Below are 16,044 nucleotides of genomic sequence, written 5' to 3'. Positions count from 1 at the left end.
ATAGCCTCCCTACTGTTATTTTATTTTACTTCTGCTATTTTTTTCTCAACACTTTTTTTGTTGTTGTTTTATTTTTACTTTTTTTGTTAAAAATAAATGCACTGTTGGTTAAGGGCTGTAAGTAAGCATTTCACTGTAATGTCTGCACCTGTTGTATTCGGCGCATGTGACCAATAAAATTTGATTTGATTTGATTTTGATTTGATTTGATAAGATCCCACAGTTGACAGTGCATGTCAGAGCAAAAACCAAGAGATATGGTCGAAGGAATTGTCCGTAGAGCTCAGAGACAGGATTGTGTCGAGGCACAGATCTAGGGAAGGGTACCAAAACATTTCTGCAGCATTGAAGGTCCCCAAGAACACAGTGGCCTCTTTCATTCCTGAATGGAAGAAGTTTGGAACCTCCAAGACTCTTCCTGGAGCTGGCCGCTCGGCCAAACTGAGCAATCGGGGAAGAAGGGCCTTGGTCAGGGAGGTGACCAAGAACCCAATGGTCACTCTGCTAGAGTTCCTCTGTGGCGATGGTAGAACCTTCCAGAAGGACAACCATCTCTGCAGCACTCTACCTATCAAGCCTTTATGGTAGTGGCCAGACGGAAGCCACTCCTCAGTAAAAGGCACATGACAGCCCACTTGGAGTTTTCCAAAAAGCACCTAAGGACTTTCAGACCATGAGAAACAAGATTCTCTGTTCTGATGAAACCAATATTGAACTCAAAAATGTTTAAAAACCTGTTTTTGCTTTGCCGTTAAGGGGTATTGTGTTTAGAATGCTGAGGATTTTTATTTATTTAATCCATTTTAGAATAAGGCTGTAACGTAACAAAATGTGGAAAAAGTCAAGGGGTCTGAATACTTTCCAAAGGCAGTGTATATTTAGTCTTGTATAGAGGATATACTACCTACTATTTCTACTAAAACCCTGAGGCATTATTCATATATATCAATGTTACCGAGATGAAAGGCTCTGTCAGACAACTGACACTGACAGGCTATTAAGTTAGCGTGAAACATTGCCTAATTAGTGTTCTCTGATCTCAGTTCACTTTTCATTAGTCACACACAGTTCAGACAAACCATACAATTAACATACTAAAGTGTTTTTCAAAATATATTTGTGAAATCGCGTAAAACTTTAGAAGGATACTGGCTCGTGATGTCGGCGCCATTAGTTCTGGTGTATTATAGCTAATCAATGCATGAAGAGCGAGAGGGAGGGGGAGAAAGAGGCAGAGATATAGGAGGGAGAGAGGGAGAGTTATAGGAGGGAGAGGCAGAGATATAGCAGGGAGAGATATAGGAGGGAGAGGGAGAGATATAGGAAGGAGAGGCAGAGATATAGGAGGCAGAGGTATAGGTGGCATAGATATAGGAGTGAGAGGGAGAAATATAGTAGGGAGAGATATAGGAGGGAGGGGCAGAGATATAGGAGGGAGGGGCAGAGATATAGGAGGGAGAGGGAGAGATATAGGAGGGAGAGGCAGAGATATAGGAGGGAGAGATATAGGAGGGAGAGATATAGGAGGGAGGGGCAGAGATATAGGAGGGAGAGGCAGAGATATAGGAGGGAGAGATATAGGAGGGAGAGATATAGGAGGGAGAGGCAGAGATATAGGAGGGAGAGGGAGAAATATAGTAGGGAGATATATAGGAGGGAGAGGGAGAGAGAGATATATGAGGGAGAGGGAGAGATATAGGAGGGAGAGGGAGAGAAAGGGAGGAGAGAGAGGGCAGGGCTCTAAAGTGCGACCATTTGCATTATTTTGCTGTGTGACCTGGAATTTAATTTAGGAGCACCAGTGTGTCATGACAAATGAAGGATTCTAGCTTTATTACCTCAAGTGTTTTTCATTGTGCTCGTAATTTCTTTGTGTGCACCTTTCAACTTAGGCGCACAGGTGCTCCTGGTAAAAAAGGATGGACAGAGAGTGAAAAAGAGAGATAGGAGAGGGAGGGAGGGAGGGAGAGAGCAAGCAGAACAGCGCTCCTAACCCCATCTCTCCCCAGGTGATGCCTGCCTCCAGTACCATTTATAAACCGTTACAGTAGCATGTGGGTTGATGCCGATAGTTCAATGCTTACATCTTATACATGCGTTAGTAAATTAATTAGACGCACAGACAACTTTGCATTCAGGCAATTATCATAATAATCATCCTCACGTAATCGTTTATAGTTAGGCCAATTAGGTCAGGTCGCCCTTGCAAAAGTTTTTTTTTTTTTTTACCTCAACCTTTTTCCTGGTTATATAAAGGTTACATCAATTATTTAATTACATTCATTATCTTTGTGGAACTAAGGTGATAATAACTGTGATTATGATATGTAGTTTGCAGAATGAAAGAACATTAGTCTATCATCTCTCTCTCCCTCTATTTCTCTCTCTCTCACTCTCCAACTGTTTTCCATCTCTTCCCTCCAGTGCTAAATGTAATCAGAAATGTGCCTTAATTGTTACTAAGAAACAAGCCTAAGTAATTTAAATCATCATCGATGCAGTTGAATCAGAATGACATCCTTAAGCAGAGCTCCATGGGGTGTCTGAGCTGTTACTCCTGCATCCTGCTGCCTCCATGTAATCACTAGAACCCACTCATTTACTATATTTATTCAGTCTCTCTCTTTCACCTTCATTCTTTCTTTCTCTCTGAATGAACTGAACTCTCGCTCTCTCTCGGCTTCTCTCCGTCGGTGCTGGTGACATCTGGCCCTAGACCCTGTCTCCTGGCTCCTGTCTGTGGGGGAAAGAGATGGAGAGAGGGGTAGTAAAGGGGCTGAGGAGGGGGGAGAGGCTAGAGGGGGTGAGACGGGGGTGGAGGGACAGTGGAGTGATGAAAGCTAGAGGGGGAAGTGGTTGTGAGGAGAAGATGGAGAGAGGCCAGAGGGTAAACATATCTATGTGAAGGTCAGACAGGCCCTCCCAGTCTCTCCCTCTCTGTCTGCCAGGAGCAGAAATTATTATGTATGTATTTTGTTTTTCTTGCTTGGAGCCAGAGGTTCCCTGTGGCTTCTATAAATTGAACGAAGACGTGAGTGAGAGAGAGAGGGAGGGATGGGGATAGAGGGAGGTAGAGAAACACAATGTCCCTAAAGAGTTCCTCTATTTTGATCAGGTTGATACATATTCATGTTGGGCCAATCAGAAAGCTGAGTGTGAGCTGAGCATAATGGTGGGTCTGAGGACTGAGGGTAATGGTGGGACTGAGGGTAATGGTGGGACTGAGGGTAATGGTGGGACTGAGGGTGGTGGTGAGGCTGATGACTGAGGGTAATAGTGGGGCTGAGGGTAATGGTGGGACAGAACTGATGGTAATGGTGGGACTGAGGGTAATGATGGGGCGGAGAGGACTGAGGGTAATGATGTGATTTAGGGTAATGATTGGGCTGAGAGGACTGAGGGTAATGATGGGGCTGAGGTTAATGATGGGGCTGAGGGGACTGAGGGTAATGTTGGACTTAGGGTAATTACATTTACATTTGACATTTTAGTCATTTAGCAGACGCTCTTATCCAGAGCGACTTACAGGAGCAATTAGGGTTAAGTGCCTTGCTCAAGGGCACAGACAGATTTTTCACCTAGTCGGCTCGGGGATTAGAACCAGCGACGTTTCAGTTTCTGGCACAACGCTCTTAACCACTAAGCTACCTGCCGCCCCACATAATGATGGGGCTGAGGGTAATGATGGGACTGAGTGATGATGGGACTGAGGACTGAAGGTAATGGTGGGACAGGACTGATGGTAATGGTGGGACTGAGGGTAATGGTGGGACTAAGGGTAATGGTGGGACTGAGGGTAATGTTGGACTAAGGGTAATGGTGTTGCTGAGGGTAATGATGGGACTGATTGATGATGGGACTGAGGACTGAAGGTAATGATGGGGCTGATGACTGAGGGTAATGATGGGGCTCAGGGTAATGATGGGGCTGAGAGGACTGAGGGTAATGATGGGACTGAGTGATGATGGGACTGAGGACTTAGGGTAATGAGCTGATTTAAAAGATCACATACATTTTCCATATGCACAAAAAGCTTATTTCTCTAAATTTTGTGCACACATTTATTTACATCCCTGTTAGTGAGAATTTATAATTTGCCAAGTTAATCCAACCACCTGACGGGTGTGTCATATCAAGAAGCTGATAAACAGCATGATCATTACACAGGTGCACCTTGTGCTGGGGACAATAAAAGTCCACATAAAATGTGCAGTTTTGTCACACAACACAATGCCACAGATGTCTCAAGTTTTGAGGGAGCGTGCTGTTGCCAGAGAATTGAAAGTTCCTTTCTCTACCATAAGCCACCTCCAACGTTGTTTTAGAGAATTTGTCAGTACGTCCAACTGGCCTCACAACCGCAGACCACGTGTATGGCATTGTGTGGGCGAGCGGTTTGCTGATGTCAATGTTGTGAACAGCGTACCCCATGGTAGCGGTGGGGTTATGGTATGGGCAGGCATAAGCTGTATTTTATCGGACAACGAACACAATTGCATGTTATCGATGGCAGTTTGAATGCACAGAAATACCGTGACAAGATCCTGAGGCCAATTGTGAGGCCCATTTTAAAAAATGGTTTCTGTGACCAACAGATGCATATCTTTATTCCCAGTCATGTGAAATCCATAGATTAGGGCCTTTATATGTTTGTTCAGTATATATTTTATTTGTATTGTTTCTTTTTTTACTTCGGGGGCAAATAAAATAACTTTCTTTCTCTCTCTCTATCCCTCCCTCCCTCTCTCTCTCTATCAATTCAAAGGACTTTATTGGCATGGGAAACATTGCCAAGGCAAGTTAAATAGATAATAAACAAAAGTGAAATAAACAATATGAAATTAACAGTAAACATGTACAGGGTTGTAATGATGTGCAAATAGTTAAAGTATAAAAGGGAAAATAAATAAACATAAATATGGGTTGTATTTACAATGGCATTTGTTCTTTACTGGTTGCCCTTCTCTTGTGGCAACAGGTCACACATCTTGCTGCTGTGATGTCACACTGGGATTTCACATAATAGATATGGGTGTTTATCAAAATTGGATTTTTCAAATGATTTGTAGGTCTGTGTAATCTGAGGGAAATATTTTTCTCTAATATGGTCATACATTTGGCAGGAGGTTAGGAAGTGCAGCTCAGTTTCCACCTCATTTTGTGGGCAGTGTGCACCTAACGCCCCTCTCTCTCTCTCTCTCTCTCTCTCTCTCTCTCTCTCTCTCTCTCTCTCTCTCTTCTCTGTCTCTCTGTCTCTCTCTCTCTCTCTCTCTCTCTCTCTCTGTCTCTCTCTCTGTCTCTCTCTCTGTCTCTCTCTCTCTCTGTCTCTCTCTCTGTCTCTCTCTCTCTGTCTCTCTCTCTCTCTCTCTCTCTCTCTCTCTCCTTCACTGTTTCTCCCCTATCTCTCTTTCTTTCTATCTCTCTTTACTCTCTCTCTCTCTCTCTCTCCTTCTCTCTCTCTCTCTCTCTCTCTCTCTCTCTCTCTCTCTCTCTCTCTCTCTCTCTCTCTCTCTGTCTCTCTCTCTGTCTCTCTCTCTCTCTGTCTCTCTCTCTCTCTGTCTCTCTCTCTCTCTGTCTCTCTCTCTCTCTCTCTCTCTCTCTCTCTCTCTCTCTCTCTCTCCTTCACTGTTTCTCCCCTATCTCTCTTTCTCTCTATCTCTCTTTACTCTTTCTCTCTCTCTCTCTCTCTCTCTCTCTCTCTCTCCTTCACTGTTTCTCCCCTATCTCTCTTTCTTTCTATCTCTCTTTACTCTCTCTCTCTCTCTCTCTCTACTCTCTCTCTGCTCTCTCCCTCCCTCCCCCCTCTCTCCCCCTGGCACTCTCTCTCTCTCTCTCTCTCTCTCTCTCTCTCTCTCTCTCTCTCTCTCTCTTTCACTCTCTCGCTCTCTCACTCTCTCTCTCTCTGCTCTCTCCCTCCCTCCACCTGGCCCTCTCTCTCTCTCTCTTTTCACCCCCGAGGAGTAAGGGAGCAAAGCTTTAAAAGCCTCATTAATAAGTCCTATTGTCCAGCAGCCGGAGCCGTTGGCAGCTGCTGCTTTATGGCAGCATCTTATTTCCTACTTAGAGCAGAGAAAGTAGTGAATAGTGCAGGTAGTGAATAGTCAAGGATCGGGCTAATTTATCCCCTCTCTGCTTGGTGCTATGATGGGGTGAAGGAAGGGTTGAGGGGGAGGATGTTGTGTTTTCCCATAATGCTGCATGGTGAACAACAGTAGGAACCAACTGAAAGCAGAATGAAACTACAGATGGAGCAGTCCAATCTTATTCATCCTCCTCTCAACTCTCTCCTCCTCTCACCTCCTCATTCCTCCTCTCACCTCCTCTCTCCTCCTCATTTCTCCTCTCTCCTCCTAATTTCTCCTCTCGCCTCTCCTCCTCTCACTTCTCTCCTCCTCTCACCTCTCTCCTCCTCTCACCTCCTCTCCTTACCTCTCTCCTCCTCTCACCTCCTCTCTCCTCCTCACCTCTCTCCTCCTCTCACCTCCTCTCTCCTCCTCATTCCATCTCTCTCCTCTCACCTCCTCTCTCCCCCTCTCACCTCCTCTCTTCTCCTCTCTCCTGTGCCTCAGTCTTTCTCTTCACCTCTAAACCTCTCCTTCTCAGTGAAAGCACTCAACACTGATAGGACAATGTGTTTCTCTCAGTAAATGGGGGGTGGAGAAAGAGAGTGAGGGAGGGGGGTGGAGGGGGTGGAGAAAGAGAGAGGGGCGAGGAGGGGGGTGAGGGTGGAGAAAGAGAGAGGGGGGAGGTGGAGGAGAGGAGGGAGAGGGAGGGAGGGAGAGGAGTGAGGGGGGTGAGGTAGCAGAGGGAGGGATAGAGAGAGAGACTTTATCGATCTATACTTTCCATATACACACACATTTCTCTCCTCAGTGTGTGAGCATTCACCCGTATCTATGAGAGTGTGTGAGCATGCATATTTATAGTGTCCCTCATTACTACCAAGTCTCAAATCGGTGCGAGAAAAGGTTGATGAAATGTAAAGTACACATTTTCGTTTCAGAAGATACAATTCTGTAAATGTTTATTCAGGTATTCGACTGGAATTAAAGTTTGTTTTAGTGAAAATACAGTTATTTAGTTAACATTCATACACTGAGTGTACAAAACATTAGGAACATCTGCTCTTTCCATGACAAACTGACCAGGTGAATCCAGGTGAAAGCTATGATCCCTTATTGATGTCACCTGTTACATCCACTTCAATCAGTATAGATGAATTGGAGGAGACAGGTTAAAGAAGGATTTTTAAGCCTTGAGACTATTGAGACATGGATTGTGTATGTGTGCCATTCAGAGGGTGAATGGGCAAGACTAAACATTTAAGTGCCTTTGAATAGGGTATGGTAGTAGGTGCCAGGCTCACCAGTTTGAGTGTGTCAAGGAATTCAACACTGCAGGGTTTTTCACGCTCAACCGTTTCCCATGTTTATCAAGAATGGTCCATCACCCAAAGGACATCCAGCCAACTTGACACAACTGTGGGAAGCATTGGAGTCAACATGGGCCAGCATCCCTGTAGAACGCTTTTTCACCTTGTAGAGTCCATGCCCCGAAGAGTTGAGGCTGTTCTGAGGGCAAAAGGGGCAACTCAATATTAGGAAGGTGTTCTTAATGTTTTGTACACTCAGTGTATAAGCAGTCACAATCTCACAGGAATTACACACACACACAAATCTTTTTGTGCCAAAATGTGTCTTTAACTTACATATGAAAGGCCCTGTCCTTCACCAGGTCACTGGGGTTATTGGGGAAACCAAATCCCCTGGTGATCCTATGGATTCAAGTTTTTCTCTCCAATTTTGACTTCTCCCTCTCTCTCTCCCTCTCCCCCTCTCTCTCTCACGCTCTCTCCCTCCTTCTCTAACCCTGAGATGACATCACTAATCCATGCATCAGCACTTTAACAGAGGACACCTGCTCAATAAGCAGAGGTTTACGGTCATCATTCTAACTCTCCCTTTAATAATTGATAGTTGATCTTTCCTTGATGATCACCAGTATTTTTAGAAAGTCATGGTGGGTTTCCTTGCGTAAGGAAGGAAAGGGTTGGTGCTCTGGTCAAAAGTAGTGCACTATATAGGGAATAGGGTGCCATTTGGGATGCACCTTGGTTTAGAGGTGGATGAAAGACCAGAGAGGCCCACCAGGGTTTCTGTTCATTAGTGCACACTGTAGCAAAACGTTTAATAACGTAAAAACAAAAATAAGTGTTTCTTATTTGACAAGTGTATATAGACCCTCCCCTTTTCTTATGTTTGGTGCTGTATAAACATGACCCAGAGGAGGCTACACAGCTGGTGTCTGTTTGGTGCTGTATGAACATGACCCAGAGGAGGCTACACAGCTGGTGTCTGTTTGGTGCTGTATGAACATGACCCAGAGGAGGCTACACAGCTGGTGTGTGTTTGGTGCTGTATGAACATGACCCAGAGGAGGCTACACAGCTGGTGTGTGTTTGGTGCTGTATGAACATGACCCAGAGGAGGCTACACAGCTGGTGTGTGTTTGGTGCTGTATGAACATGACCCAGAGGAGGCTACACAGCTGGTGTGTGTTTGGTGCTGTATGAACATGACCCAGAGGAGGCTACACAGCTGGTGTGTGTTTGGTGCTGTATGAACATGACCCAGAGGAGGCTACACAGCTGGTGTGTGTTTGGTGCTGTATGAACATGACCCAGAGGAGGCTACACAGCTGGTGTGTGTTTGGTGCTGTATGAACATGACCCAGAGGAGGCTACACAGCTGGTGTGTGTTTGGTGCTGTATGAACATGACCCAGAGGAGGCTACACAGCTGGTGTGTGTTTGGTGCTGTATGAACATGACCCAGAGGAGGCTACACAGCTGGTGTGTGTTTGGTGCTGTATGAACATGACCCAGAGGAGGCTACACAGCTGGTGTGTGTTTGGTGCTGTATGAACATGACCCAGAGGAGGCTACACAGCTGGTGTGTGTTTGGTGCTGTATGAACATGACCCAGAGGAGGCTACACAGCTGGTGTGTGTTTGGTGCTGTATGAACATGACCCAGAGGAGGCTACACAGCTGGTGTGTGTTTGGTGCTGTATGAACATGACCCAGAGGAGGCTACACAGCTGGTGTGTGTTTGGTGCTGTATGAACATGACCCAGAGGAGGCTACACAGCTGGTGTGTGTTTGGTGCTGTATGAACATGACCCAGAGGAGGCTACACAGCTGGTGTGTGTTTGGTGCTGTATGAACATGACCCAGAGGAGGCTACACAGCTGGTGTGTGTTTGGTGCTGTATGAACATGACCCAGAGGAGGCTACACAGCTGGTGTGTGTTTGGTGCTGTATGAACATGACCCAGAGGAGGCTACACAGCTGGTGTGTGTTTGGTGCTGTATGAACATGACCCAGAGGAGGCTACACAGCTGGTGTGTGTTTGGTGCTGTATGAACATGACCCAGAGGAGGCTACACAGCTGGTGTGTGTTTTGGACAGACTATGGCAGTCTGTAATCAGTCAGGAAAGTCATGGCTATATCTGTGTTGTCTGCTTCTTCCGACCTCGTGATTCTATGGTTTTGGTAACCTTCATTTAACCAGTCTAAAAGCACACTTTGTGAATACAGCGCCTCTCGTTTCCTGTTTTGAATGGCTTTTTCAGGATATTATAACGTCCATTAAAACACGTCTGATTCACTTTTGTGCTGGATCTGCTGGCATTCAGAAAACCCTGATTCAGTAACTATACAGGAATATGAATCACACATTTCCTATTTCATGTTACATATGACTGCCATTGTTGGTACAGTATTGGATTCCATATTAACTAACTGTAGGAATAGGAATCCCATAATTACATCAATTTATATATTACTCTGTAATTATTGTATTTCATGTTACAATAATTACTCTGTAATGAATAGAGTATTTCATGTTACAATAATTACTCTGTAATGAATAGAGTTTTTAATGTTACATATATATTACTCTATAATGCGTAGGGAATTTCATGTGATGATTGATGGACATAGATGAATCCTCTTGTGAAATATCAGATATAAAAGATGTGATGTTCTTTGGAGATATTCTGATCTGTAGGATAAAGTCATCCAGAAGAGTTAAATTATGTTCTCTATAATGCATCTGTGTGTGTGTGTGTGAATCCTGTTGTATATAATACCTCTCTGCGTGTGTGTGTGAGAGTGAATCCTGTTGTATATAATACCTCTCTGCGTGTGTGTGTGTGAGAGTGAATCCTGTTGTATATAATACCTCTCTGTGTGTGTGTGTGTGAGTGAATCCTGTTGTATATAATACCTCTCTGTTTGTGTGTGTGAGTGAATCCTGTTGTATATAATACCTCTCTGCGTGTGTGTGAGAGTGAATAATGCTGCTCCTGTTGTTTATGTCTTAGCATTCAGATCTTTACATGAAGGCTGGTGTGTTTATGGAGATAGACGTGTTGTTTACAAACACTCTTCACCTCCCAGAGGATAGTGCTACGTACATACTGTACCATCTTCTCCTTATCTGACCTGAGATCAGCCCCAGAACATACTGTACCATCTTCTCCTTATCTGACCTGAGATCAGCCCCAGAACATACTGTACCATCTTCTCCTTATCTGACCTGAGATCAGCCCCAGAACATACTGTACCATCTTCTCCTTATCTGACCTGAGATCAGCCCCAGAACATACTGTACCATCTTCTCCTTATCTGACCTGGAGATCAGCCCCAGAACATACTGTACCATCTTCTCCTTATCTGACCTGAGATCAGCCCCAGAACATACTGTACCATCTTCTCCTTATCTGACCTGAGATCAGCCCCAGAACATACTGTACCATCTTCTCCTTATCTGACCTGAGATCAGCCCCAGAACATACTGTACCATCTTCTCCTTATCTGACCTGAGATCAGCCCCAGAACATACTGTACCAGCTTCTCCTTATCTGACCTGAGATCAGCCCCAGAACATACTGTACCATCTTCTCCTTATCTGACCTGAGATCAGCCCCAGAACATACTGTACCATCTTCTCCTTATCTGACCTGAGATCAGCCCCAGAACATACTGTACCATCTTCTCCTTATCTGACCTGAGATCAGCCCCAGAACATACTGTACCATCTTCTCCTTATCTGACCTGAGATCAGCCCCAGAACATACTGTACCAGCTTCTCCTTATCTGACCTGAGATCAGCCCCAGAACATACTGTACCATCTTCTCCTTATCTGACCTGAGATCAGCCCCAGAACATACTGTACCAGCTTCTCCTTACCTGACCTGAGATCAGCCCCAGAACATACTGTACCAGCTTATCCTTATCTGACCTGAGATCAGCCCCAAAAGCACAATGTGCGGTGCCAGACCTGGAGTCTGAGGGAGAGACTCTTCCTCTGTGCTTGATGTAACACACACAGTGCCTGGATGTACCACTTGTCAGAGTTTTTCACACTAGGGCTGTACATGTGTTAGCAGTCATCTGCATATGTAATGTGGCTGGGCTCCTTCTCTCTGCTCCACTCATAGCACATTCACTCTCTCCTCTGGAACATGTGGACCTCTCTATCAGGAACATGTGTCTCCATGTGGACCTCTCTATCAGGAACATGTTGACCTCTATCAGGAACATATTGACCTCTCTATCAGGAACATGCCTCCATGTTGACCTCTCTATCAGGAACATGTTGACCTCTCTATCAGGAACTTGTGTCTCCATGTGGACCTCTCTATCAGGAACATGTGGACCTCTCTATTAGGAACTTGTGGACCTCTCTATCAGGAACATGTTGACCTCTATCAGGAACATGTGGACCTCTCTATCAGGAACATGTGTCTCCATGTGGACCTCTCTATCAGGAACATGTTGACCTCTATATCAGGAACATGTGGACCTCTCTATTAGGAACTTGTGGACCTATCAGGAACATGTTGACCTCTATCAGGAACATGTGGACCTCTATCAGGAACATGCGTCTCCATGTGGACCTCTCTATCAGGAACATGCGTCTCCATGTGGACCTCTCTATCAGGAACTTGTTGACCTCTATCAGGAACATGTTGACTTCTATCAGGAACATGTGTCTCCATGTGGACCTCTATCAGGAGCATGTTAACCTCTCTATCAGGAACATGTTGACCTCTATCAGGAACATGCGTCTCCATGTGGACTCTCTATCAGGAACATGTTGACCTCTATCAGGAACATGTGTGATCTCCATGTGGACCTCTCTATCAGGAACATGTTGACCGCTCTTATCAGGAACATGTGTCTCCATGTTGACCTCTCTATCAGGAACATGTGTCTCCATGTTGACCTCTCTATCAGGAACATGTGTCTCCATGTGGACCTCTCTATCAGGAACATGTGTCTCCATGTGGACCTCTCTATCAGGAACATGTTGACCTCTCTATCAGGAACATGTTGACCTCTCTATCAGGAACATGTTGACCTCTATCAGGAACATGTCTCCATGTGGACCTCTCTATCAGGAACATGTTGACCTCTCTATCAGGAACATGTGGACCTCTCTATCAGGAATATAGGTTCCACAAGACATGGTACAAACATTATTGGGCACAGACAACAGCACAAAGGGCAAGGTAGAGACAACAATACATCACACGAAGCAGCCACAACTGGCAGTAAGAGTGTCCATGATTGAGTCTTTGAATGAAGAGATGGAGATAAAACTGTCCAGTTTTAGTGTTTTTTGCAGCTCGTTCCAGTCGCTAGCTGCAGCGAACTGAAAAGAGGAGCAACCCAGGGATGTGTGTGCTTTGGGGACCTTTAACAGAATGTGACTGGCAGAACGGGTGTTGTATGTGGAGGATGAGGGCTGCAGTAGGTATCTCAGATAGGGGGGAGTGAGGCCTAAGAGGGTTTTGTAAATAAGCATCAACCAGTGGGTCTTAATCATGACATGCGTTATACCCTGGGTACCCTGGACTACAAAGGCAGATCCAGCTGTGTATAATGGAACATTTTTGGATTGCGTAAACAACAACAGTGATTGTGTGATGATGCAGGCCTGTGTTCCAAATAGAAAACTACAATTGTGCTTGTCTCTGTTCTTTGAGTCATAAAAGTGCATTGAAATTACTAAGGAACTGTGCACAGTCTGGAGAGGGGTGTGGCCACTTGGAGACACCAGTTAGACCTCTCACTCAAACCCACAGTCTGGAGAGGGGTGTGGCCACTTGGAGACACCAGTTTGACCTCTCACTCAAACCCACAGTCTGGAGAGGGGGTGTGGCCACTTGAGACACCAGTTTACCTCTCCTCAAACCCCAGTCGGAGAGGTGTGGCCACTTGGAGACACCAGTTAGACCTCTCACTCAAACCCACAGTCTGGAGAGGGGTGTGGCCACTTGGAGACACTCACTCAAACCCTTGTCATTGTTTTGTCTGATCATGCACCTACTTTAACATGTTCATGAATATTCTTATTATGTTACTGAATGTATCCAGAGTATTTTCAGATTTCGTTATTGACAAATGCAACGAAAAGTACAGTAAATGTAAAATGCACATAAAATCAACAGTGTAATGTTTAGATTCAGTCTTGTCAGGTGAACTGTTGTGTCCTCACCTTTGATCTGATAATTTCCCCATAATGTCCAAAGTGTTCTCTTTCCATTGCTACCATGGCCATGCATATGCTTTTCATACTACTTCCGTTAATATATATATATACACATTTGGCCCAACTTCTATGAGTGGTAATGGGTTAACCACCAACGGTCTCAGTGTCAGTTCTCAGTTTCAGACTGTGTTTGGTTCTTATTTCAGTCAGTGTGGCTCCAGCCCTGAAATAACTCCATAGTGAGACATGCATTCCGTATCCCATAAGGCACCATATTCCCTATATAGTGCACTACTTGGTAAAGTAACACTGGTCAAAAGTAGTGCACTATAAAGGGAACATGGTGCCATTTGGGACTTATCCATAGCTTATATACCACCTCACAGGGGAACTGTCATTGCCAACTCACCAGACCACATTTGTTATACATCTATGCATTCATCTCCCTGCCTTGTATTTCATGTTGTAAATCATATTGAACCTCTCCACAGCTGACGTGGTGTTTATAATATGAGAGAGGCTTTAGCTTTATTAAGAAGCCTATATAGAGCAACCTCTTCATATGCATAGGTTACATTTGTGTTACACTGTGTCAAGTATTTACACAGGGAAACGTTTGGTGTGTGTGTGTGTGTGTGTGTGTGTGTGTGTGTGTGTGTGTGTGTGTGTGTTTTCTGCGTGTGTGCCCATGTGTGTGTGAAGCAAACCTAATGACAGTCATAACGCTATAGGGATTCAGTGAGCTAATAGGTTTCCAATACATTTACTGTCCAGTGTGTTTCAGGAGGTGGAAATAGATGGAAGATGGTTGGGTTGGTTGACTTAACCAAACCCCTCAGGATGTCTAGTCAGAGAGCTTACAGTCTGGCCCTGCCTGCCCTTCCAGGTTAATACTGGTCAGTGTAGCTGGTGACAGTCTAGAATATCAATGTACAGCATATTGAATGTATATCACTATGCTCCTGCATGTTGATTGGATCATGGTAGAGGTCATGTTTATATTGTAAAATGGGATCATTTTGTGGTGTATCAGTGTTCTCCAGGAGCAGTAAAGGATGTATAATGATGCCTATATTGATGCAATTCAGATTAGACCACTGAGCCATAGTTGTATATGGAGAAACAAAACGGTGAGAGAAGGGAAGAGCCTGGAGACATCGGTGCTGTAATCTGAGCATGTGTAAATATCTATAGCAGCGGGACGATTGCTTGCGGTAACACAATGTTTATCATGCAGATTGGGGGAATTAACACGGGAATATTATGTAAAAAGAGGGGGAGGGGTGTTTGTGGAGCGAAATGGAGAACAAAGATATGGGGCATAAATATGCGCGCTAAACATGCTATCAGTTCTTAGTCCCTATTAGCGTCCCCACTGTCTCTCTGCCTGTTTATTAGCATGCTAATCCCTAATGTTAAATAAAGAGGCCAGCCATTAGCCGCCGCTGAGCTCTGGCCCGGGCTCCAGCTAGCCGGGGTTATGAACCTTGAGAGAGAGAGTATGTGTGTACCTCCCGAAGAGGGTCATCTGTAATTACTCCATCCAGCAGTAATGGAGCTTAACGTCTTCAGCATGTGGCTCCCTCTCTCCCGAGACTCACACACACACACCCGAGACGCTCGCTAAGCTTCCCCTGATGTAGAGAGAGAGCGAGAGAGAGAGAGAGGGGTCAGCCGGATGCAGCTTTCTCCTGAGAGAGAGAGAGGGGTCAGCCGGATGCAGCTTTCCAGAGAGAGAGATGGGGGCAGAGAGAGAGAGAGGTCAGCCGTATGCAGCTTTCCAGAGAGGTCAGCCGGATGCAGCTTTCCAGAGAGAGAGAGGTCAGCCGGATGCAGCTTGAGAGAGAGAGAAGGGGGGGGGGGTCAGCCGGATGCAGCTTTCCAGAGAGAGAGGTCAGCCGGATGCAGCTTTCCAGAGAGAGAGAGGTCAGCCGGATGCAGCTTTTACCAGAGAGAGAGAGTACCTCTGGACAGGCTGGGCTAGGCTGGGTTGTGTGAGCTGTCTCAGATTTAACATAGTTTATAATAGACAGAGACACCTGGTGTTCTAGGGCTGTGAGATGATGGAGCCTGCACTGGCACGTAATGAACACCCTCACCCTGGGTTTACCCTGCACTGGCACGTAATGAAAACCCTCACCACCCTCACCCTGGGTTTACCCTGCCCTGGGCACGTAATGAACACCCTCACCCTGGGTTTACCCTGCCCTGGGCACGTAATGAACACCTTCCCTCAGTGTACCCTGCCCTGGCTACTACACTCTACAGCTGTTGACTCCTTAGAGTAAAGAAGGGAGCCTAGTTCTCTGTGTTAAGGTAGGGTAAACAGTGCTTTAAAATTGATGAAACATAATAAATCATTTACACTCAGGCTTGAAAGGCCAACTGGTATGTTAGCTGTTAGCTTTTGGTGAGGCTTTCAAACGGCAATTAACAATTTAGCTTTATTTTCGCTAAGCTAAATATGCCGTGTATCGTTTAA

The 16,044-nt window shown here is 45.3% G+C and overlaps 1 protein-coding gene across 2 annotated transcripts in view; it reads left to right on the top strand.

Annotated features, from left to right (window-relative positions):
- Positions 1-16,044, top strand: part of cdkal1 (CDK5 regulatory subunit associated protein 1-like 1) — a 649,501-nt gene that overhangs the window by 310,099 nt on the left and 323,358 nt on the right. The window lies entirely within an intron of this gene.

The sequence above is a fragment of the Coregonus clupeaformis genome, chromosome 17, assembly GCF_020615455.1.
Source record: "Coregonus clupeaformis isolate EN_2021a chromosome 17, ASM2061545v1, whole genome shotgun sequence".
NCBI classification, from domain to species: Eukaryota; Metazoa; Chordata; class Actinopteri; order Salmoniformes; family Salmonidae; genus Coregonus; species Coregonus clupeaformis.
Note: the sequence above shows the minus strand (reverse complement) of the source record. Positions and strands in the feature narration are given on the sequence as shown.